The 25,376-nt window shown below is 36.9% G+C and overlaps 1 protein-coding gene across 5 annotated transcripts in view; it reads right to left on the bottom strand.

Annotated features, from left to right (window-relative positions):
• LOC145243572 (uncharacterized) overlaps positions 1-25,014 on the bottom strand; it is a 143,620-nt gene extending 118,606 nt beyond the window's left edge. For 2 of the 5 annotated variants that reach the window (XR_013862912.1, XR_013862910.1), the window contains exon 1: positions 24,907-24,989. The gene's annotated coding sequence lies outside the window, so the exon portion shown is untranslated. Of the gene's footprint in view, positions 1-15,645; positions 15,809-24,906 lie in introns of those variants that run through there. The other 3 variants (XR_013862911.1, XR_013862913.1, XM_080106553.1) reach the window with 3 other exon arrangements.
• Positions 25,015-25,376: the final 362 nt, after the last annotated feature.

Genomic DNA, 25,376 nt, shown 5'->3' with positions numbered 1-25,376 from the left:
TTATAATAGAAGAATTGTCTGCATGATTGGGTGTGTCCAATTAGACAGGAATGGGCTGGGAAAAGGAGGAAGAGAACGTTGGGAAGTAGGACAGGTAAACGTAAAAAGATAAAGAAACGGATGAAATTTTAATAGAAATTTTAATAGAAATTTTTATAGAAATTTTAATAGAAATTTTAATAGAAATTTTTATAGAAATTTTGATAGAAATTTTAATAGAAATTTTAATAGAAGTTTTGATAGAAATTTTAATAGAAATTTTAATAGAAATTTTAATAGAAATTTTGATAGAAATTTTGATAGAAATTTTAATAGAAATTTTGATAGAAATTTTAATAGAAATGTTAATAGAAATTATGATAGAAATTTTAATAGAAATTTTCATATAAATTTTAATAGAAATTTTGATAGAAATTTTGATAGAAATTTTAATAGAAATTTTAATAGAAGTTTTAATAGAAGTTTTGATGGAAATTTTGATAGAAATTTTAATAGAAATTTTCATAGAAATTTTAATAGAAATTGCTTATTCATTTGCACCAAGCCACGTCGTCTTGACTTGCTATTTTAAGTACGAGGGCCGTTTCAAAATTAAAGCCTCCTCTAATTTATAACTGAAAAATTGAAAAGCCATGTAGACGGAAGTAGTACCATCAAAACGAAGACCTTTTGTGCTCCAGAATTTATATTTCTACATAATCACCATCATCCTCAATGCACTTTTATCAGGAATTCAATCACGTATCTGTTTCTGACGTACGTCTATAACAGGTGTTGCTTTATTAGAGTTTCACACTGTCAGCATCTGCGAGAGAGAGATGAAACTTTTAGGTAATGAATGCATAAATTCAGTCACCATTACTTGCAATCCCCTTTGATCCATTCAGGCGGAATAAAAACAGGAGAGGCATTACTTTTCAAACCCGTCGTATGCAAGACAAAAGATAAACATCATATCGCATTAATCCGAAAATTCTATTGATAGCATTTTTTTTTTTTAAATTTTTTATTTTTGTAGTCAGAACTTTTTAAAGAAAGACATGAGGTATTACGGGAGGAAGCACGTGTTGTATAGTCACGTATCAAATCGAAGTATAGACATATGTTGTGTAGAGGGGTTATCACACGGGGATATATTAGAAGGGGATATATTTATCCAGTAGTTCTTCTGTCTTCACTGCCGGGTTCCGTAATAAACTTGCGACATCAACATCATAAACCATAACACTATAAGACCACTTTATATTTTTTAAATATAAATTTATTTCAGCTATCTTAATGGTATTCATAGGAGTCAGCTTACATATCTACATGATTGTTCTTTTCTAGCGCTGCTTCCCGGACTTTGAAGACCTCCTCTATTCACTGTGGTGACCAAACTCAAACTTTTGATCGACTAAACTTCTTGTCTCTTTGACCTGCCAGTTCCAGTTACGTAGCCGATTAAAAGACACATTTCCTTAACATGACCTTCTCTGTCACGTACGCAACTGATCTAGGTCAGTCTAATTATTTTTGTTTATAATTAAACTTAGCTAATTTCTGTAAACATTTAAACTATTTTTGTGACAATAGATGTGACAATATTAGGTTAGGACCCTGGTCTGGAAGAGTTAACAGACAGTAATTACTTGGCTGGGTGACTAGGCTCAGAACAGAATTTGGATGGCGGTAGTCATTGCCAATCCTGGGTAAATAAGATAAGAAAATTGAGATGAATGGCCGAGGAAATGGAATTTGACGAGACAGATGCTGAGGTAGCCAAAGTTATAGATAATGACTTTTTTGAAAAAGGTCTTTTTCGTTCTTCCTGGGACATATGTTCCCGTGTTGATATAATTAATGGCTGGAGGGAAGCCATTGTGATAATGTTATTTTGGAAAGATATTTTGGAAAAAGATTCGTCGGTCAGAAGCTGCAATAAGCAGACGCGTGTTGACAGGTAATGGCCATATGTCGGCCACCGAATAATGTTGTTTGGGGAACTGTATTTCCCTGTAGAAATCAGATAAGGAAATATTAATTAGTATTAATATAGACCCCGCCTGTTCGCCCACACGATCCGAGGATCTAGGGTGGAAGTGAAGAATCGCCAGGGTGACGTCACTGGGAATAGTGAGAGGATTAATTCCAAGGTGGTTGGAGAACCAGGACCAGCCCCTAGCATACGTCACCGGTGATAGTAAGAGGATCGACTCCACGGTAGTTGGAGGTGAGGGGACCGCCCCTATGGTTATGACGTAAATAGACATTAAGAGGGAATCCCCCCCCCGTACCGAGAGTTTTGGTACCTAAGCAGATCTCTACGATAAGAGCCCTGAGTAATGTAATTTGGCAAGAAAATGACATCTGAAAGGAATTGCCAGGCAGGGTTTTCTTATTTAAACAAACCGTTTTTCGGATCTGCGCGCACTTTCAAACTGGTCAGCCAGCCTCCCGGTCGGTTAGATTGAGAAAACGAATTTACCATCCTAATCGTTGCCGATCATTCCCAAAGATAAGCTGCCCTGACATCGGAACCGCAGCCAAGTCGCCATATTACCAGTTAGACACTCACTCCCTTCGTTTGACTGTGCAGTTATTTTGAACATTGGAAACAGGATAAAGATTTTTATTATCTATATATAGAAAACAGTGTTCTGTTTTATTTTACAAGTATGCCAGCCTCTCCGGTCGTCCGTGTGTTTAACCTTTTCCTTGCAGGGGTGAGACGTCGCTGCCTTATCACTTAAAGAAACACAACGTGGGGTGAGGCAATGTATGGTCACTTCACTGGAGGAACTCGAGCTGTCTGGCGCCTGCGTTGCGGATGGCGAAGGCAGACCGGTGGACGATTGTCGACGAGTCAACGCCAAAGACGATCAACGCTGACCACTCGACCAGAGGAGAACAACAACAACTTCCACGCGGAGATGGGGTGGTACATTTTAACAATATCGCTAGATCGATAAATAGATCGATAATAGCTAATTGAACTTTTAACCCTGCTATTATCTAACACACGTGAAGGTTGCCAACATCACTCCCAGACAAAGGATAAAATCCAATCACCTGTGTTACAGCAACTCCTACACAGAATACCTGTTGCACTACCCTGTCGTTGGCTTAACAGATCGTCGTTCCATTTTGAAATGTGTCGTTGATTTCATTCAGTTACCCCGCGAACAACTTGCTTAAATAGAACGAGCTTACCGATCGATCATGTCGGATTGCGCTTCTCGGAGTGAAGAAAAAAAGAAGCCATTTTCCACTTGTATATTTTTTGAGGACATTTTTAGAAAACTTGTTTTCATTTTCGAATACTTCCAACGCCTTCTATATACACAACGAAACACGTGTAAAATGTTTATGGAAAATATAGAAATTCGCCTGTATTTAAAATTATTATTACTGTTACTCTATATATATAAAAGGCAAAAGTTGCGCGCGCATTTTTGTATGTCCAAGAAAAGCTTTTTATTCGGGTGGAGGGTCGCGAGGGGGGGGGGGATCTCGAGGGGGGATTTCGAGGGGGGTTACTATTTCTTACAACTTTTTATATACTCTCCAGATCATAATATCTACGATTTGCGAACGGACGTCGTATCTACATTTATTTACATCGACTTTAAAAAAAAAATCACGCTATTCCGTCCTTTCACATGTTTGTTGGTCTCATCGCAGCAAAGGCATCAGCAGCCTTTCGTGCCGGGACGTCTTGAAAGCGATTAGCTTTGATCAACGTGGGGAAACCCTTCATATCAGACAATTGCTATTCATTTGAGAGTTCCCCCTTTTTCGGGGGAGCTTGGTTTCCCCAACGTTGTGGGGAAACAAATAAATGAAACGGCGGAAAGCTGAACCTTGCCTTCAACCATTCGCTTAGCAAGTCAACTTTTTGATTGACATCGCTAAATTTGAACGCTTTTCAATTCCTCTTTTGTCGTATCGTAGCGGTAAGATCCCAGCTTTTCTTTCATTGACAACTGAGATACACCCGCATTCATATAATGTTGTTGTGATGTACTTCTCTCTATTATAATTATTATCAACAAACTAAACACCTATGCTCGTTAAAAACGGGAAAAAGTAATGAGTGCTTTATACCAAATTGGTGGTTAAATATAACTAAATTTAACCTCACTCTTGCATTAAATACTTATTTCTATTAATCCTTTACTGTGCATCGAACGTATACCATGATACTTAGTCCGCTGCACTTTATCATAACTAAGGATTTTCAGTCAAATCGTCTACTACTTTCATAGAAAAAAAGTGAGAGTAAATGTGGTATTGTGGTTACTAATTCCTACTGAATGTGCACTGAATGGATACCGTAATCTTTAGTTCACTGCACCTTATCATATAACACAGATCCATACAAAATTTAAGCTAGATCGGCTCGGTAGTTTCCGAACAAAAGTAGAACGAACAGACAGATAAAAGTAGAGACAGAAAAGAGAAATCTATCTATCTATCTATCTATCTATCTCTCTATCTATCTATCTATCTACGAGTATATAAATGGAACATTATCTTTCTTTCTCTCTCTCTCTCTCTCTCTCTCTCTCTCTCTTTCTGTTTGCGTGTGTATGTGTGAGTTCGTTCCCTATGAACTCGAAAACGGCTGAGCTGATTTTTATGAAATTTTACACGAATAGTACTTTATGTCTCTGGCAGTATTCTTAGATAAGTCTTGTATCGGAATGTCTTCGATAAGTATCGATAAACGATCACCAGAATTATTCGATGAAAGGAAGAACAGGCGATTTTAACCAAACTTAACGCCTTACACAGCCTAACATCACAAGTGCATTTGAGAAGTTTTATTACCACGCAATTCGAAAAGCCCTGCATACAAAATAGCAGGGACGCGTTCGAAATGAATGCTTCTTTTTAAAGCACAATTGCATCATGATACTTGACTTTACATTTTAAACTAATTCAAGCCATTATCACCGCACAAGTAGTAAGGTCACGGAATATAAGATTAACAGTAGGTCCGTTAGTATGACAGGGGTGCGTTCGAAATGTTTCTGTCTAGAATACAGTTGGAGCATCATACTTGACTTTTGCATTTTAAACTTTAATTCAAGCCATTATATATAAATAAAACAATTTCATAAAATCAACAATAGGTTCTCTACAGTGCAATGTAGACTACAATGTATAGTGAACTAAGTCATTGCGGAGAGACATGTGAAACTTCCTTCCGGTTCACTGCGATGGGTCCTCAACTAGAGCAGGCAGTCAATCGATTTGATTAAAAAATGATCGATTTCACCAATTTTGACGACAATAAATACATAGGAGTGTAATATATTCGTTGATCATCGTTCAATCCCGGTCAACGTCAGGTCTTCCTGCTGGTATAATATAGATTCCACTATTTAAATCTAAGCTTGCGTGGAAATACCTCAATCTAACGTTATATTTTACAACTCGGGATTAATCATGTGACCCGTTCTTCCAGTTTCCTCGTATTATTTTCTGACTCGATTTAGCGAACAAGCAAGCCAGCAACCAATACAATGAAGCCCCCCCCCCCCGCTTTTTTTTAAAATCAAGTTGTTCGCTCAGCGATTTAACCGTTTAGGAAAACGCTTCATAGTGTAAAGACGATTGATCGGCGCATGGAAAGATAACACTACCAATCAATAGAATCGCAGCTAGGTCACCATGTACGACTGCATGCGATGCTGCAGCTGCATCCACCGATATTCTCAGTTTTATCATTTATTTGTGACTAGCAAGGCTACCCGACGTTGCTCGGGGTAATTTACTATATTGTCCTTTTGACTACTGTACACTCTTTAACCCTTATCCTTGAGTGGCCTCCCGGCCTTGATAAGTGGTGACGCCCATGTAAAAAAAAAAAGGTTATAATGATATCTTTATTACGTATTATTTCGATTATTCGTACTGCTGTTCTCATCTTGAGTGTTATTCACACATTGTTTCGGCCGATGTAATCTCCGACCTTCTTCAAGTATATCTTGTCGATCTCGTTGAATGTTTCTGCCGAACTCGAAGATCTTTCTGTCGAACTGGAATCTATAGGGTACCGCCAACAGAACCCTCTATTTAATCCACGGGAATAACATACTTTGTTTCCGTCAGCCATGACTGGGTAGATGTCCTCAGCAATTTTCCATTGCATTTTTAGTATCGTCTAGAATGAGGATTGAACCTCCAACCTCGAGAAGAGGTTTTAATTTACGACAGAATTTTACTAAGTACTTTATCAACTACGTCACGGGTCCTTTCGGACCTTTATATGAAAACTTCTACCTCCCTATCTCCCGCAATCCATCTCTCTTTTCTCCTCTGTTTCACGCATCCCTTTCCTCTCACCAGCTCTTACATCAACCCAGCCCATTTCTCTCTATCGAAAATAATGATAATGTAACTCATTCATCTCTCTTTTATATAACAGATAACATTAGAAATGTTGCCCTCCCCCATAACATGAGATGGTACCCCTTTTCTATCCCTGCTACACCCTGGTTTATTGAATATATTTAATGTCACTATTGAAACCTGATCTAACTAATATTTTGTTATAATATTTTTTCTCTTACTAATAAATATTTGTTCGTTATAAAATAGCCTAAATATTCTTTTTGAGATGCTGGGAATAATAGCTTTCTTCACTGAGTAGGGTTGATTAGATTTAGTCGATTTAATATCATGTTTAATTGTTTTATGGTTCATGTTTAATTGTTTTATGGCTCATATGTTTTGTTTAGCTGATGGTAACATGTAAACATTTTACTACTTTATGGTTAATAAATATAGTTTTTTTTAGTTCAATGTCTTTAAAATAAGGAGTAAAACAGACGTAGAGAGTGTATATGGTTTAATTCTCCTTAAAACGCACACATCAAAAACAACTTGTCAAAGATTAAATAAATAAATTAAATTAATATAGTTTTTTTTTAGTTCAATGTCTTTAAGGAAATTATGAAACAAATGCTTGGTCTTTCTACATTTCTATCCTCAGAATTTATATAAAAACCTCTTTTTATACACGGTATTTTATGGGCAACTCTATGCATAAAAATTCTAAAAAACATTAGAACAGACATCGATAACACAGATCCAATACGAGTAACATCACTGAAATAAAAATAAAGAGAAAAACTGACGTAGAGAGTGTATATGGTTTAATCCTCCTCACAACGCACAAAAAGGAAAATGGAGAACCTGAAAAAAGTGACGTCTTTGCTGTTGCGCCCATTGCCAAATCGGAAGTGACGAAGGTTTAAGTTTTAGTTAATCGAAAAAAGGGGATAACTTTAAAAAATATCGGCAAAAAAGTGACCCATCCATGTGGAAAAGTTCCCAGTTGATGGCGGAGTTAATGTTTTTAGACAATTTATCGACAGTTGTTGTCCGAAGGGTCGAGCTCCAAAACGATACCGATCTCGTGAAAATCTGTCGCAAAGTTTTAGGCAGACATGATGATTGCAACGTCTTGTCAGACGAGTGCCACTCCCTCAGACATTTAAAATCCATGAGCCCAAATGTCTGAGGGAGTATCTATACAAATATGATGTTACAGAGTCTTAGCTTTGTACGACAGCTAAGTCTCTATCTCGGTTCAAAATGTTGAGATCCAGCAACAAGCAAGAGCAAGATAGCCAGCAACAAATTAAACTGCAGACCAGCTTAATGCGGGTAATGGTTTTCCGCTTTATGGTTTTTTAAATCAGAGATTTGCTTCTCCCAGAAAGGTTGCCTTCACCACGGCTTACGGGAGCCCTCTCTACCCCAATACACATATACACACAGACAAATATACACGGTGCTAGTTGGCCGTTGACCCAGAAAAAGAGTTCATTCTCCCTTTGGAAGGTCTTGTTTTTAATCCTTCAGGGAGACTAGCCGCCCTCCTCACCAAACAAGTCTGGTGGAGGAACCAGTTTAGTCGCCGGTGACCCGACCATGAGGCAGGTAGTACTGGGTTACATGGTACCAGTAGCATATGACATGACCTGACATAAAACATACAAACATACATACAAACATACATACATACATTTAAACAGATAGGTGAGATTTATATTATAGACTAGCCCGTATGCCCGCCGATTCCCGGGTGTTGGGATGTGTGTGTTGAGCGAAAAAAAGGCTCGAACCTGTACTGTGAAGAAGAAAAAGAACGTGAAAAAAAAACGTGACGTTTTTGCTGTTTCGCTCATTGCCAAAGCGAAAGTGATTAAGGTTTAAATTAAGGCTAGTTAATCGAAAAGAGGGGGAAAACGATCCCTCTTTGTAGAAAAGTGCCCAGTTGAACGTGAAGGAATTTCTTTTACAAGGAAGTCACCACTTATCAAGGCCCGGAGGCCACTCGAGGATAAAGGTTATTGCGTGTACAGCAATCAATGGGATAATATCGTAGTAATCGCTAGTAATGGAGATCTGATAAAGTGTCTTACTGAAGGGGGCGTTTCATCAGGTATTTGTTTATTTTGGACTTGAAGACATCCAAGTTATAGTCAGGTGGGAAACAGGCAAACAGTACAGAGTTCCACAGGCGTGCACTTCTAGGAAAGAAGCTTTGATATAGAATCTACGTTCAGATAAAGAATAGGGAAAATTACTGACAGTGGTTTCAGCTAGACGGGTGTTTTTCGTGAAAGATTGGCGAGAGAGGACCAGAGATTGGAACTCAGACGAGCACTTATCACGAAAATAACGATAAAACAACGACATGCTCGCAACGTCTCTTCTGTGGGAGAGAGGTTGCAGGGAAGAGAAAAGGGCATCCCCCACTAGGCTAGGAAGTCTATTTTGTACTCTGTCAAGGCAGCATAGGCTGTTTTTAGCAGCTCCTACACAGATGTGGCGGCAGTACTCCATCCTTGGACGTACTTGGCTTTTATATAGATAGAGATTTACATCAGCAATGAGATATCTACTAGAGTGATAGAAGGATCCCATGATTTTTCCAGCGACCTTGGCAACAGATTTGATGTACATTTCAGATCAGGAGTAAAGGTCAGGTTCGAATCCTGGTCACGGCACCAAAACGAATATGTTATATATTCGGGGGAGTCATAAAGGAGATTTTGTCAAGGAGATTTGTGTACGTGATCGTCTAGTTTCTAATGGTTTTATTTTTGATGTCTTCGTGGGTGTGTGTTTGTGTGCATGCATTTCTTAACATACCTTTATTCATGTGTCGTCGGTTGTTCCTCTGGTTTTCATTGTCTCTTGGAGGGGAGCTGGCCTGTTGGATGAAGAATTCACTCCAAGACGATGAAATGGTTTTATAGTTTTTATTCACCTTCCAAAGGTCGACACAGAATGGAGGTGAACCTTGCTTGTTTGATGATACACGTCAGCGTCCTCCCCAGCCCAGGGGGGGGACAGCTAAAAAGCCGTCTGTCTTATTCAACACCCAAAACCAAACTTCCAAGAAAGAATCAGCTAACCTCATCACATGATACCACGTCATCTGGTCAGCTGACCCTTCTTTTGCAAACGTGTCCACTGTCCACGTTATTCACCTCTCTCTCTCTCTCTCTCTCTCCCTCCCTCTCCCTCTCTCTTTCTCTATTCTCTAATAGAGACACACAGAGAGAAAATAGAAAGAGTAAGAAAGCCAGAGAGGGGGGGGAGAGATGCTCTTTTACACCAGAAGCTTGTCAAAAGATGGAGCCTCCCCAAGACGAGAGCCATCCATTTCAGTCGATGTCAGATGGGGATCAGAGCGTTGATGATGTAAAGATAGAAGCTTGGTTTTAGATGCATTAAAAGTAACCAGCCACCTCTTTCCCCATTGTACCACGCGATAAAGATCAGAGGAGAGAGAAAATGTCATTTACAGCCTTTGATATCAACGAATGATTTATGTGTTTTGGGAGATCATTGATGTAGATCAGGAAGAGAGTTGGGCCCAGGATGGACCTTCATGGACACCCGCATTAATACTGTGGGCTTCTGATTTCTGCCCATCAACCACTACTCTTATGAGCCTATCAGAGAGAAATGATTTAATAATTGAGAAAACATTTCCAGTTATACCGTAGCTGGAAATCTTTTGAAGTAGGCCTTTATGCCACACCTTATCAAAGGCCTTTGATATGTCAAGAGCAATTGCCCTAGAAAGGAAGCCTTTGTCGATAGATTCACTAATCCTATGAGATATAACCGTTAGCACATCTGCTGTAGATCTGGCAGAACGGAAACCATATTGCATGTCACGAAAAAGGTTATTTCTACTGAGGTGGTTGACTACTTCTTTATTTAATATGGATTCCAGCAACTTACTCATGACACACAGGAGACTTATTGGGAGATGACTTATCACCTGAGTTCTTAAATACAGGGGATACTGATTAGGTTTTCCAGGGTGTTGGGAAGCAATTCTCCTTAAGACAACGTTTAAACAGTTTTGTAAGTATGGGGGCAAGTTCTGGTTGAAGCTTTTTCAACACTATAATTCGAATGCCCCCAGAACCAGTTGCTTTACTGGAATCAAGATTCTTGATTAGCTTGGCGACATCACGCACAGATATTTGTATGTTGCATAGCGTGTTGTTTGTTATAGGAGGAAATATGGGAAGTTGATGGCCTTCGTCGCATAGGGTAAAATTAGCTGAAAAGTTCTTGGAAAATAGTTTGGCTTTGTCTGATGCTGACGAGATGACCTCAGGCCCATTGATGATGGTTGGGATAGAACGTACGCTTCTGTTCAGGATCCTGTTTGCTATTTGCCAAAACTGGTGGGAACCAAGCCGCTGCTCAGCTACTTTGAATTTAACGGACTGAGCATATAGTTCTCTTGTATTTTTATTACTCTTTTACTGTGGTTGCTGGCAGTCCTGAAAGCAGGTTTATGGTATGCATCTTTCTATACCTACAATTAATCATTCGGTCAGATCTGATAAGCGGACAATATTTTTAAAACATGGAATGCAGAGGTAGATCAGATATGAATGTACGGAAGCTATCCCAGTCAGCCATACAGTATCGATATACTGTACGGTGGAGAGGTACGTCTGAAGATTTGTTGCATTTCATTTTTATCTTAACTGATACAACCGAGTGGTCGGAAGATCCCAGAGGAGATAGAACAGAACATGAACATAGCTCAGGGGGAAGTTGTGAGAAAAAAGTCTAGAAGGCTTGCATACTGACCGGTAGTATCGGGCACACGGGTGGGTTCGTGAACAATCTGAGTGAGGTTATAGGCAATGGGGAAGTCATGACAGAACCTCCCCTCATCATCTGTCTTGTTTGAGTGGGTCAGTCATTCCACATTGATGTGAATGTGTGGTGACTGCAATGTCCACAATGTGGAATGGCTGACCCATTACAACAAGACAGATGATGATAGGTGGGTCTGTCAAAAATTAAGATTTTAGCAAATTTTTCGATATTTGCTGTCCGAATGGCCGTGCTTCAAATCGATACCGATCTCGTGAAAATCCGTCACTTCTGTCGAAATGTTTAGGCATACAAACATGCATACAGATGATAATTGAATTCCTTCAAAAAGTATCGCAAAATAAAAATAAGTGATATCTACATAAAAAACGCGGTACATACAGTCGTGCGAGATAGCTTAGTGGTGGGGGTTACGCTTCTTACCATGGGGTCCCAATTTCGAATCTCGCTGGATTCAGCCACTCTGATGAGTCGTAGACAAGAAAACACTTGTCAGTGGATAATTAAATTTAAAACATAATGTATACGTTTTAATTTTTTATTACCGTTTTATCTGTTTAGTTACAAATGTTTCGGTTGTCGAACCATATCTACGATCCAGCAACCTCGTCAGACCTTACGGAAATGGTTATTATTATTTGGAAGAACGATTTTAGAGGAAGTACGAGAAAAAAAAGGAGGAAAAAGAGAATAAGGGGGAGGGAGCGGAGACCGACAATAGTTAAGTTTTGAGGTTTAAAGAACATAAGATTGTTGAGTGTGTGTGGGGGGGTTAGGAAATTCAGCTAGGCGCGGATAGAAATATACGGATATAGGAAGGGGAGAGAGAGAGAGACGGGGGGGGGGAGATAAAGGGAGGCGTAAGGAGAGGAGGGGGAGGAATTTCAATTTTAGGTTTTAAGATTTAATAGATAATATAAGATGGTGGTTAGGCGGTGTTTAGTTGTTCAACCAGACACCGGAATATATGAAGCAGATGGGAGATAGATAGATAGATAGAGAGAGAGAGAGAGAGAGAGGGGGGGATTTGTGTACGTGTCATATGCATTTGACATGTTAAGGGTTCATTTCAGACTGTTCGAAGTAGGTTGAGTTACATTGAACTTAAGTCCATTTATTCATTTGAATTCATTGACTATGAACGGTCTTTAAGGAGTTACAAGTGAATACACAAGCAAACACACACGCATATATGCATATATATATATATATATATATATATATATATATATATATATATATATATATATATATATATATATATACACCTACACACACACATATCCACATACTTACACATGCGTACGCACATATACATATATATACAATATACATGCAAGCATGCGTGCAAATACACGCATAAACACACACACACACACACACATATATATACATACATACATACATACATACATACATACACACACATACATATATATATGCAGAGATACAGATTTTCAGTAAGATATTGATGTATATATATACATACATACACGCATACAGTTATATATATATATATATATATATATATATATAAATATACATACCCACAAATATATATATGTATATATATATAAACATACATACCCACACACACATATATATATATATATGTGTGTGTATATATATATATATGTGTGTGTGTGTATATATATATATATATATATATATATATACTAGCAAAAGTACACGTCGTTGACTGGGTTCAAAAATAGCCTACAGAAAATGGACTCTGATTTATGAAAGTAATAGTACCCGGCGTTGCCCAGATGTTTAGAGGTGTGTGTGCTCGGGCAGGATGTTAATCAAAGCATAAACATAAGCGCAGTAAATATTTTAAAACTTTTAAAAAATCGAAAAAAAAACACCCCATAAAACTAACGTAAGGAAAACGAACGATGTTAAATGTAAAAATGGGAAAAACAAAAAAAGAAAACAGAGAAACGAACGTTAAAACTACTTTAAAAAATCTGAAAAATAAAAAAAGAAAAAAATACGTCAAAATAGCTTAAATAACCCCGGGGGTACCCGGCGTTGCCCGGGCGTTTGGATGTGTGTGTGCTCGGGCGGGAGTGGGAGGTGTTAATCAAAACATAAGAATAAGCGAAGTAAATATATCGAAAAAAAAGACACAAAAAAATAAACATAAGGCAAACGAACGACGTTAAATGTAAAAATGGGAAAAACAAAGAAGAAAAACGAACGTTAAAATTTCTTTAAAAAATCTGAAAAAAAAAACACTGGCTTAAATAACCCTGTTTTAATATTAAAATTAAAAAAATCGAAAAAAAAAGAAGACATCTCATACCACGATTCGAACCCAAAACCTTTAGATAATGTCCCTTTTTCAAATATTTAAAGTAAATCATGTTCCGACGCCGTATGACACATGCGTAGAACCGAACTCGTCATGAGAGGACAGTTTTTGCTGACCTCACCCTGCAGAAAAAATGCTGATTTCAGGGTGAAGGAATTAACGTTTTTGGCCAATTTTTCGATATTTCTCGGATGAAAGTTGGAACTTTAAAATGATACGAATTTGGCAAAAATCCGTGTCGAACATACATACATACATACACACATACATACATACATACATACATACATACATACATACATACACACATTTTCGATTTTATATTTATAGACTACCCGGCGTTACCCGGGTGTTTGGAGATGTGTGTTCTCTTAAATAAAAAAGAAACTGGGGGAGGGGAAGGATCGAACCACAAGCCCTGAGGCGAAGTTTGAAAATAAAATGTGAAAAAAACATGAACCGTTCGGCCAGCCAGAATGAGTTACTGAAAGATGTTTGCATTTATTTAAGTAAGAACCAAATTGACAGGTGCCCGCACGGAAGTCGTAGAGCGTTACGACGACGACGACGTAAGCAATAGCTATTCAGCAAATGAGGTTACCGACCAGGTTTGTTTGTTATAAGCGAAGTAAAAAAAGAAAACATAAAAGCGAACGTTAAAACTTAAGCGGGGGAGGGGGTAATCAAAACATCGAAAAAAATACAAAAAAAAATAACGATGTTAAATGTAAAAATCGAAAAAACAAAAAAGAAAACAGAAAAACGAAAGTTAAAAACCAAAAAAAAAAAAAAACGTGAAAAATGGCTTAAATAAGACTTTCGATATTAAAATTTAAAATACCGGTTGGACCCGGGTGTTTTGGAGAGTCGCTAAGAATAAGCGAAGTAAAAAAAAAAACAAACAGAAAAACGAACGTTACGTGAAAAATGGCTTAAATAACACTGGTTCAATATTTAAATTTAAAAAATAAAAAAAAAGACATCTCACACCACGATTCGAACCAAAAACGTTTAGATAATGAAACAACGCGCTAACCAACTGAACTAACGCGACGTACACTAAGTTCAGTCATTTCTTCAAGTATTTAAAGTAAATCAGGTCATGACGTCATCTGACGCATGCGTATAACCGGTCGTCGTCACGTTTTTGTTGACCCCCCTCTGTCGAAAATTGTCCATTTCGGGGTGAAAAAATGAACGTTTTTGGCCAAGTTTTCGATATTTTTCGAGCAAAATGGAGCTTTGATGTTATACCGAGTTTGTGAATTTTTGTTCTATCTTTCGAAAGTTGTTTAAGCGGACACACAAACACACATACATACATACATACATACATACATACATACATACAAACATACAAACATACATACACACATTTTCGCTTTTATATATATAGATGATAGGGTATGAAAAGGAAGCGTTGTAAATTTGGGTTGAATTGGGGGTATCAAAACCAAAGCAAAATATGATGAAAGTAAAAATAAAATAGATAAACCCCATAATTTATTATACCGTACTTGTTCACACTGAAACACTTATCACAATATTCTGTGGATCTATATTAAAAAAACCTTGTTAAACTGTGTGACATATTTCCATTCTATGGAGGTCAGGTGCGAACGAACACCCCATAATTTTATTTTACCATATTTCTTCAAACTGAAACATAATTATCAAAGTATACTTACACAGATAGATATGAAAAGTCTTTATTAAAGTTTGTACCTATTTCCATTCTATGGCGGCTAGGCGTGAACGCAGACCCCACAACATTATTTAAGTTAAAACATACTTATCAAAGTATTCTTATGTACATCTATATCAAAAACACTTGTAAACGTTTTTTTTTTTAATTCTTAAATTTTTTATTTCTATACTTTGTGGACTAGGGGCGAACGCAGACCCCACAATTTTAATGAACCACCGTTCTGCCAGATCAAACATACCCATTCCTGTGTCTTGATACATCTTCTTTATATGTAATCAGTTTTTAAAATAGTCAACCATATAGGCGCCTATTCGTGACCAGACACACACACACACACACACACACACACACACACACACACACACACACACACATTCAGCTTTAAATATATATATATATGTGTGTGTGTGTGTGTGTGTGTGTGTGTGTGTGTGTGTGTGTGTGTGTGTGTGTGTGTGTTGCATACTAACTTTACATGAAAACATTAACCATTATTCTTTTACGACGTTGCCATGTCTAAATGAACCCAGTGTCGACGCTGGCTCCATTAATTCTTTATCGCTCGTTCACTACGCCATCAGATAACTCTTCGGCGTCAAGCAAACGGATCATCATTTCTCCACCAGCTGAAACGAAAATATAAAAAATAAAGAAAGAAAGAAAAAAGAAGGAATAAAGAAAAAAAATCATTTTTAATGCAAACCGACTTAAGTTTTTTTTTTTTTATATCATTTGCATTATTTACGACACATCGACACCATTAAGGGCCATATAACGCCTGAAACCCAATATTAATTATTATAAGAGTAGATATATTAGCAATTAAGAAGCAAATATTATAAACAGAGATCGGAAGGTATTAAGAGGTTGACCTTGATTTTGTAAGCACCTATCGTGAGGACGGAACTCTTTGATAGGAGTAGGCAGATATGACGTAACATTATGGACATGTGTTGTTGTGGGCTAATTTTATACCTATTTTGAGTAATTAAATTCCTTACAACCTTGTGTCTAGCATTGCTATTATGGGATGGCAAGTAAATAGACACCTGATCATATTTGGACATGTTTGGGGTTTTTCAGAACGTTTCGGTCGATGCAACCTTCTTTAAGTATATCTTGTCGAATTCGGGAATCTTTCTGTCGAATTCGGGAATCTTTCTGTCGAACTCGGGAATCTTTCTGTCGAACTCGGGAATCTTTCTGTCGAATTCGGGAATCTTTCTGTCGAATTCGGGAATCTTTCTGTCGAACTCGATAATCTTTCTGTCGAATTCGGTAATCTTATTGTCGAACTCGATAATCTTTCTGTCGAATTCGGGAATCTTTCTGTCGAACTCGATAATCTTTCTGTCGAATTCGGTAATCTTATTGTCGAACTCGATAATCTTTCTGTCGAACTCGATAATCTTTCTGTCGAATTCGGGAATCTTTCTGTCGAACTCGATAATCTTTCTGTCGAATTCGGTAATCTTTCTGTCGAATTCAGGAATCTTTCTGTCGAACTCGGTAATCTTATTGTCAAACTCGGGAATCTTTCTGTCGAATTCGGGAATCTTTCTGTCGAACTCGGGAATCTTTCTGTCGAATTCGGGAATCTTTCTGTCGAACTCGGTAATCTTTCTGTCGAACTCGGTAATCTTTCTGTCGAACTCGGGAATCTTTCTGTCAAACTCGGGAATCTTTCTGCCGAATTCGGTAATCTTTCTGTCGAACTCGGTAATCTTTCTGTCGAAGTCGGGAATCTGCACGGAATTTTGAACGGAATACCTTTGGTTTATATGTTTCATGCAATATCAACTCTTTGTTGGAATCAAAGTGTAGTATCTGTTCGTATACAACATTTTATCTGTTCTGTTCGCAGTCAGAGAATTCAAAGTGGGGGATCAGTTTCGTATATAAATTCACCACAAAATAATCTTACTATTACGAGTCATCTCCTAATCTTTTAAAATTGTAAAAGTGTTATGTAATAGATCGAACACAATAAAGTATCTGTTAGTTATTGATCTGGCTATCGATCTATCTATTTATCTATATATGCATTATCGATGTATATTTCAACCTGGTTATCTATCTATTTCTGTGTCTCGATCTATCTATCTATCTATCTAACTGGAGAGATAAACAAGAGATGATTATGAAGAATGTTGACAAAATCTGTCAAAATATGGTAGAACTATATCATAGACAAGTTTACCAGAAGTAACTGGTCAGCTGACTAAACTATGTGTATGTTACGTGGATCAGGTTAGCTGGAGATCGTAGAGAGTTGGAATTTGGACGTTGAGCAGGGCGAACGGTTTAACAGGTCGTCACCCCCCTCACTGAGGAGAGAGTTGACGTGTGTGAAAATGGAGAACTAGAAGTAACCCCCGCAAGCAAAAAAATATTCACTTTCTATTCTTCTGCGATCGACACTTGGAAAGTGAAGAAAAACTATATAAAACCAACCAACATTCTTGGAAGTGAATGGATATTCGTCCAAACAGGTTCCAGCCTCCCCTCCAAGAACAAGATGAATTCCAGATCGGTAAGATTAACGACGCATGAAATTAAGGTATGTCCAAAATACATGCATCACACACACACGCACACACACACACACACAAAAACACACACACACACAAACACACGCACACGCATATGAACAATCAGAAGTAACTGGTCAGCTGACTGAACTGTGTATGTTACGTGGATCAGGTTAGCTGGAGATCATAGAGAGTTGGAATTTGGACGTTGAGCAGGGAAATGCTAGTATATCATAAATAGACAGCAACAACATAATTCTACGGTTCAAACAGTGAAGAACGACCAAAAATAGACATTTTGACCCCTATTATGACCCCTTAACATTTATTGTTTTGGGCTCAAATCAAGTTATTAAGTTAAATCCATGTCCAAGGAAGCTATATCTAAAAGTTCAAGTATTTAGACTCAAAAATTGTCGGAGGAGTTTGGTAGAGTTCTCAAAGGTCAAATCGTTGAACTTTGACCTCTTAACAGCAAAATTTCTGGTCGAAAATGGATTGCAAAGATTTCCCCAAATCTCAGTACCCTGTACTATTAACTTCCGAGTCTGTAGACTTAAAATTGACAGAGTTATTACCTAGGGAAAAGTACACATACACACACTCACACACACCCACGCACACACACACACACACGCACGCACACACACACACATTTGATAACTTGATTTGAGCCCAAAACAATAAAGGTTAAGAGGTCATAATAGGGGTCAAAGTTAAAAAAAAATTGACCGCATGTTTTTGCTCAACATACACCTCCAAAGATCCGGGCAACGCCGGGCTAAAATGCTAGTCTATTCTATATATCTATAAAAGCGAAAGTGTCTGCTGTGTGTGTGTATGTGTGTGTGTGTATGCATTTCCCTACGCAATAACTCTGTCAATAAATGTTAACAGGTCATAATAGGGGACAAAGATAAAAAAATTGATCGCTTTTTTCTTTTTTTCTTTTTTTTGGCTCAACATACACCTCCAAAGATCCGGGCAACGCCGGGCTGAAATGCTAGTATATCTATAAAGGTGTATGTGTGTGTGTGTGTGTGTGTGTGTGTGTGTGTGTGTGTGGGTACATTTTCCGACACAATAACTCTGTCAATTTTCAGTCTACAGACTCGAAATTTGATATACAGGGTAGTGAGATTTGGAAAAATCTTTGTCATCAGTTTTCGGCCAGAAATCTGACTGTTAAGGGGACGAAACAAGAGCATGTTACTCCCTGGAAGTAAATAAATGAGTTCCATTCGAAATTCCGTCCGAATCCCCGAGTTAGACAGAAACATTCTAAGTTCCTATTTACAATGCCTCCCCACGGGACAGACTTAGACACCAGGGTCGTTTTTTAATGTGGAGAAAAAGAACAAAAAATAAAAATTGTCTCAGTCATGAAGGATTTCTCCTCCACTAACAGAGAACAAGAAATTGAAGTGTAGCATCTGAAGAACAGACACTACACTCTGATCTTTCTAAGTTCGAGAAGTAGTCCGATGAATCCAAATAATACGAATAACCTAATTCTAATTTTATAATTTCTAACGGAATTTTCCACTTAGAATTTACTCTTGCATTATGTAGAAAAATCCGTTTTGAATATTATTGTACACTCTCGCATCTAAATAGTGCTCGAATCGCGGCTTCAAAATGTAGAACGGCAAGGAGATGGGAAACAGACACTTAAGAAATTCCAGTTTCTAAAGAATTTGCTGATCTTTGATTGACTCGTGAGATCATCGTTCTTTCTTGTAAATCTCGCACGCAATTTCTCAGAAGGAGAAAGGGGAAGCCACCTTATGGGGTCTTTTATAACTGTTGCAATCGCTCCGAATTTTTTCAGATGAGGGGATGACTCAGACATTCAACCCACTTCTCTACGGAAGAGCAACCAGGTGCTTGAAAAGAATAAATAGACTATGGTCGTTTATGCGTAGACATCACGGCTTCTGTTTAGCAAATATGCAGGGAAATGTTTATAAATCGATGATATAACTTTGCAAACATGTTATTAAACGAATACAAGCCAAAGAATAACACACGCAACATCTTATCACGATTAAAATCAAGTTATAAACTTTGAAAATTCAGGAACTGTGAAATGCATTTTAGGATTTTCTTCTCGCACATCTATAGATTGTGATTATTACTAATGCCTTCTAATCAATTCGGATTATATATATATGATGATGATGATTGCAACGTCTTGTCAGACGAGTGCCACTCCCTCAGACATTTAAAATTCATGAGCCCAAATACAAAGATGATGTTACAGAGTCTTAGCTTTGTACGACAGCTAAGTCTCGCTCTCGGTTCAAAATGTTGAGATCCAGCAACAAGCAAGAGCAAGATAGCCAGCAACAAATTAAACTGCAGGCCAGCTTAATGCGGGTACTGGTCTCCCGCTTTATGGTTTTTTTAAATCAGAGATTTGCTTCTCCTAGAAAGGTTGCCTTCACCACGGCTTACAGGAGCCCTCTCCATCCCAATACACATATACACACACACACACACAAATATACACGATGCTAGTTGGCCGTTGACCCAGAAAAAGAGTTCATTCGCCCTTTGGAAGGTCTTGTTTTTAATCCTTCAGGGAGACTAGCCGCCCTCCTCACCAAACAAGTCTGGTGGGGGAACCAGTTTAGTCGCCGGTGACCCGACCATGAGGCAGGTAGTACTGGGTTGTTAGATGGTCAAAGAGAGATAATCCATAAATGGATAAATGCAGAATTATCTCCCTTCATTCAAAAGTCATTAGTTGTGCCTGGCAGCCAGGGGAGACTAGGAGAAAGGCTGGGAGTAACATGGCCGCTATAGACTATCGTTCCTCAATCGTTCATTACGAATATTTAAGTTTATGTTATAGTTAAATAAATAATGTATTACAAATGCATTCAGTGTTGAGTATAATTTATACCCTTTCAAGTATCAGTTTACAAAATAAATACAAACACATCATATATATATATATATATATATATATATATATATATATATATATATATATATATATATATATATATATATATATATAAACTAAGGAAGATGCGCAATTAAATAATAGGGGCAGGACAACGCCGAAAAATATCGGACCGGACAAACCCAGATGTAAATTGGATTGCTGGCGATGACGTCAACCCTATAAAAGGCAGAACAATAAGCAGTCGACGTTTTAAAGCGAAGGTCCAAATAAGCCAACAATTAGATTCCGATCAAGGAATGTGGATTGATGAAATATAAGTTAAAACAACGGCAGTCAATAACACAGAAGAAAGTAATTTAAATAAAACATTGTTGATTTAATAAGTTGTTCTTTGATTACAAAAACCATGGTCATCAGCGTGCATATAAATTCCGTAAATGTGTGGAAGATAACTTCTATAGACGACAATATTGAAACGTGTGTATTTACTTTTATGAATATATTGCATGCAATTTTCTACGAATGCATATGTTTCAAAAACTATGGTTATCAGAAGGTACATAGTTTTGGAACTTATTTGGTAAAAGTTAGAACCATAAAATATATTACAAACCCATAGGTTGGAGGAAAACAATCAGCCGGAAGAGAGTTTCATAACCCAGCATTTCTTGGCGGGAATATACTGGAATAGGAAGCTGTATTATAATAAGATATCAAAACAGAGAATTGATGAAGACCACTAGATCAACAAGTACGAGCTGGTACAAAGGAAGTATGGTATATTCAGGACAATTCTATATATATATATATATATATATATATATATATATATATATATATATATATATATATATATATGTTTAAAAAATAGAAAAAAAACGAATGAAATTATTAAAAAATCAACGTTTCGTCCTTGTTTCAGAGGACATCTTCAGGATAATTGACAATAAAAATGTGAGAAAAGAAAAAGTCATAGATCGTGCGAAAAAAGACAGTTTTTAAATCCAACCCATGTCGGGAAAGGACGAATATGTGTGCGTATGGGAAGGTTGGGTTGTTTGATGTCTATATATACACTTTTTAAAATGCATTAAAATAAATATGTACATTTTTTTTTTTCTGCGAAAACTACTCATTTTCCCGAAACATACAAGGAAAAACGGCTAGCCAGGATCCACCCTGATACCTTGCTCTTTGATTATTATTTTCCCTATGCTAGGAGTTAGATGGTAGAAGCCTTTTCTTTGCGTCTGATTCTAAAAGTCTTCTTTTAGCTCTATCTATCACGTATTTAATAAGTAGTTTTCGCAGAAAAAAAAAATGTACATATTTATTTTAATGCATCTTTAAAAGTGTATATATAGACATCAAACAACCCAACCTTCCCATACGCACACATATTCGTCCTTTCCCGACATGGGTTGGATTTAAAAACTGTCTTTTTTCGCACGATCTATGACTTTTTCTTTTCTCACATTTTTATTGTCAATTATCCTGAAGATGTCCTCTGAAACAAGGACGAAACGTTGATTTTTTAATAATTTCATTCGTTTTTTTTTCTATTTTTTAAACATAACGTCAACCACCGCTGGTATATTTTTTCATTCCTTATACATATATATATATATATATATATATATATATATATATATATATATATATATATATATATATATATATATATATATATATAAAGCTGAATGTGTGTGTGTCTGTGTGTGTGTCTGTGGTCACAAATAGGCTCCTATATGGTTGACTATTTTTAAAAAATGATTGCATATGATGATAGAAAATGTATCGACACACAGGAATGGGTATGTTTGATCTGGCAGAACAGTGGTTCATTAAAATTGTGGGGTTTGCGTTCGCGCCTGGTCCACAAAGTATGGAAATAAAAAAATAAAAAATAAAAAAAAAATAGTTTACAGGTGTTTTTGATATATATTATACATAAGAATAGTTTGATAAGTATGTTTTAACTTTAATAGGGATGGTATAATAAAATTGTGGGGTCTGCGTTCGCACCTGGCCTCCATAGAATGGAAATAGGTACACACTTTAATAAAGACTTTTCATATCTATCTGCGTAAGTATACTTTGATAATTATGTTTCAGTTTGAAGAAATATGGTATAATAAAATTATGGGGTGTTCGTTCGCACCTGACCCCCATAGAATGGAAATATGTCACAAAGTTTAACAAGGCTTTTTGATATAGATCCACTGAATATTGTGATAAGTGTTTCAGTGTGAACAGGTATGGTATAATAAATTATGGGGTTTATCTATTTTATTTTTACTTTCATCATATTTTGCTTTGGTTTTGATACTCCCAAATTCGAAGCTATCTCTTTACAACCCTTCCTTTTCATAACCTATCATACTTTCATATATCAGAGTCAATTTTCTGTAGGCTGATTTTGAACCCAGTCAACAACGGCTACTTTTGATAGTATATAAATATATATATATATATATATATATATATATATATATATATATATATATATATATATATATATATATATATATATATATTCCCACGTAAGGAGAACTTGTCTACGTAGTCAAACAAAGGAAAACGTGAGTTCAGAAACAGTACATCGAATAGACGCCCACCTTTTTTTTCTATGTAATGAAGTGCTTTCCTTCCCACGTTCATATGAATAGGACACGTGTGACTTTATAGAAGATTGAAAGGAATTATTTTAGAGTTACACCTTTTATTACGACGCATCTAGGAGTGGATTCTTAAATGGACTAAATCATTAAATTATTGAAAAGAAAAAAAAAATGGGTCAGGAAATACCGGCTATTCCCTAAGCAAACTTAATATTTGACGTACGTGAACAAGAGCTCTACCCACGTGCCCTTATTGAATTGTGAGAAAACCGGGCTATTCCCTTAGCTGGCATTTTTGTTACTGACGTGAAAGAAAAGCCGCCCTCTAAAAAACAAAAAACAAAAAAACAATAAAAAATTAAAAATTAAAAAAAAACAAAAAAAAAACAATGAGGAAGCAAAAAACAAAACAAAAACCAAACAAAAAAATAGCAAAGAAATCAAATAAAAGCAAAAAAAAAAACAAACAAAAAATGATGTTCATAATCTGTGTTCTGCCGGCAATAGGATGTAGTGGAGGAAGAACGAATAAATAATCTATAATATAAATCTCACCTGTCTGTTTAAATGTATGTATGTATGTATGTATGTATGTATGTATGTATGCAAGTCTCGCGAAAGGGCGAATGAACTCTTTTTCTGGGTCAACGGCCAACTAGCACCGTGTATATTTGTCTGTGTGTATATGTGTATTGAGGTGAAGAGGGCTCCTGTAAGCCGTGGTGAAGGCAACCTTTCTAGGAGAAGCAAATATCTGATTTAAAAAACCATAAAGCGGAAGACCAGTACCCGCAATAAGCTGGTCTGCAGTTTAATTTGTTGCTGGCTACCTTGCTCTTGCTTGTTGCTGGATCTCAACATTTTGAACCGAGAGAGAGACTTAGCTGTCGTACAAAGCGAAGACTCTGTAACATCATCTTTGTATAGATACTCCCTCAGGCATTTGGGCTCATGGATTTTAAATGTCTGAGGGAGTGGCACTCGTCTCACAAGACGTTACAATCATCATGTATGTCTCGCAAAAACTTTCGATAGAGGCAACGGATTTTCACGAGATTAGTATCATTTTGAAGCACGACCCTTCGGACAACAAATATAAAAATTGGCCCAAAACATTAATTCCTCCACCCTCAACTGGGCACGTTTCTACAGGGATGAGTCGCTTTTTTCGCCGATATTTTCGAAAATCATCCCATATTTTCGATTGACTAGCCTTAATATACGTCATTTACTGTTTGGCGATGGTCGCAACAGCTAACGCGTCACGTTTTCTTTTCTTTTTTTTCACTTTTTTTCCTCCTTCGCGGTACGGGTTCGAGCCTTCCTGCCTACTACCACGTTTTTTTTTTTTTTTTTTTTTTTTTTAACCAGCACCCTTACACACACCTCCACTTTCTTTTCCGCCTTCGCGTCACGGGTTCGAGCCTGGCTAGCTACTACAACATTTTTTTTCTCAACACGCACCTACAAACACCCGAGCAACGCCGGGCATCCTGTCTAGTAGTATAATATAAGGATGATTAATAAACATAGATTGTAACCGCAAAAAGATGAATACCGTTGCTTAAAAACGAATCTAATATTTCTGATATAAATAAATTGAGAAAGTGAAAAAGAGAGAGATAAAGTGAAAAAGAGAGAGAGCGAGAGAGACTTACATTGTTGTAGTTCAAGCCATCCAACCATTATTGGAGTGAACACTTGCAGAAACTTTACACATCACCCATGTCGTGTGTTTCCGACAACGAATGAATGTTTCTCTTGAAAGCAAACCCTAAATATAAACAATTACAACCTACACCGACTTCAGTCGATGAAAACACCCTTCTCGCCTAATTTTTTCACACATATCACTTTTGAACTTTGACCCCGTTGACAGTCACGTAAAACCTTTTTACAATTTACTGCTTTTTAATATTTTTAATATTTAATATAGATGTATTTTGTATTAATATTGAACTCTAATTGTGCAAGTATTTCCTTTTTAACTTTCGCACATTTTTATTACGACACCATTTTATTACGACACCATTTTATCGCGACACCATTTTATTGCGACGCCATTTTATTGCGACGCCATGAAAACATAAATATAAGAAATTTATTTAATTCTGTTGAACAGTTTAAG

The sequence above is a fragment of the Euprymna scolopes genome, chromosome 22 (genome assembly GCF_053919585.1).
Source record: "Euprymna scolopes isolate OS-2025 chromosome 22, ASM5391958v1, whole genome shotgun sequence".
Classification (NCBI taxonomy): domain Eukaryota; kingdom Metazoa; phylum Mollusca; class Cephalopoda; order Sepiida; family Sepiolidae; genus Euprymna; species Euprymna scolopes.
The sequence above is the reverse complement of the archived record's forward strand: the minus strand, read 5'-3'. Positions and strand labels throughout refer to the sequence as shown.